Raw genomic sequence first — 1739 nt, 5'->3', positions numbered from 1 at the left:
CTGATTGGATGAATTCCAGTGCCCTGTCTTTGAGTTCACTGATCCTTTTTCTGCTTTATCTAGTCTGTTGTTGAACCCCCATAGTATATATTTTTTAGTTCAGGTATTGTATTCTTTAGCTTTGTGGCTTCTGTTTGGTACTTATATTTTCTATCTCTTTGTTGAAGTTCTCTGTGTGCATCCATTCTTCTCTGGTGTTCAGTGAGCAAATTTGTGGGCATTATTTTTAACTCTCTACCAGGTAAATCACTTTTCTAAGTTTTTGTTTTATTGGAGCATATTCCTTTATTCTTTTGCTTGACTTTCTTAGTTTCTATGCATAGTAAAACAGCCACCTCTCCCACTCTTGATGAACTATTCAACAACGAGCTAGGGCAGTGTTGAAAAATGAGGTTCATCTTTCAACACTGCCCTAGCTCGTTGTTGTCTCTCAAAACTTTGTGGTTGACAAGCAGCAATTTTTATTTTTAATGAATCCCAGTAGTTGATGGTGTCAGTGTCCTAAAGGGATGTATCTCAGTCAGCACCTAGATTCAGACTGATTGGAAGCAAGATCCTCAGGCAGCAGCTTTTAAGGTATGTAAATATATATAGATTTGTTGGACAACAAGCATAAGTCCTGCTGGCCACAAGATCCATGTAATCCAGGGGTGTCCCTTGGGCAGCAGTTGCAAAAATTTGGGTACCAGATGAGTATACAAGGTCTTTTCTGGGATAACTTATGGCCTAGATTGAGACAGAGGGAAAGTCCAAAATTGCATGCCATGGTCTCTGTCCCTAAAGTGAACCTCAATTGTCCCCTAGATGTATGCTAAACCAGAATTCTGCCCCTTACACTAAAGCTCAAGGAGAAGCAAATATCTCTTTCACAGAAAGAATGGGGCAAGTTTCATTTTGCTGTCTGCACTCTGCCCTGGGGTTGGTGGCTTGCCAAGAAGTCTCGCCATTTGTTAGTGTTCCACGTGATCCAGGAATGCAAGCCCTTTTGACCACCAGAGCTAATCAATCAAGGAGTCCTTTGGGTGGAAGCCACAAAAACTGAGGCATCAGATATAGAAAACAGGGCATAATCTACACATTTAAGCCCCACTCAGAGATACTGACATCTGGAGCATGGCAGAAAGAGAGTGCAAAGACAGTGCCTGCCCTCTTAGGTTTCTGGAGGGCATTACAGTGGGCCCTTAGTTGTCTGGTAACTCTTTCTCCATTGGTTATAGTACTGTGGGATCCTCAAGCATAAGCCCTGCTGCCACTAGAGCCAGGTAATTTAGAGGTAGGCAAGGGCTGCAAAAATTGGAATAATAGAGGAAGGTAAAAGCTCCTTTCTAGAAGATACTGTCAGGCTGGAGTATAGCAGAGGGAGAGTGCAGAGATGGTACACACCAGCCTCCATTCCTGGAAAGTACTCCAACACACCTCGAGTTGTGTGTTAAATTAGATGCCTGCCCTGCACATAAAATCTGGGTGCCTCTCAATCAGCTGCCTCTGAACTGCTCCCTGAAGCCCTTTAAGAGCTTTATCTGTTTGCTATAGCCTTGTGGGTCTCCTGGACATGAATCCTGTTTTACAAAGCTAAATGTTTTGGGGGCTTATCTCAATTGTTGGGATGCTCAATGTGGGGTTTTAACCCTTCTCTCTACAGGGAGAAACCAGGTTTTGAGTTGCCTCCCAACTGTGGGTTGCCATGCCCAGGGTGGGGTTTATGGTGATGCTGTGTCTCAGCTTCTCCTATTTATGTC

This window comes from Pteropus alecto, unplaced genomic scaffold (assembly GCF_000325575.1).
Source record: "Pteropus alecto unplaced genomic scaffold, ASM32557v1 scaffold70, whole genome shotgun sequence".
Taxonomy (NCBI): domain Eukaryota; kingdom Metazoa; phylum Chordata; class Mammalia; order Chiroptera; family Pteropodidae; genus Pteropus; species Pteropus alecto.
The sequence above is the reverse complement of the archived record's forward strand: the minus strand, read 5'-3'. Positions refer to the sequence as shown.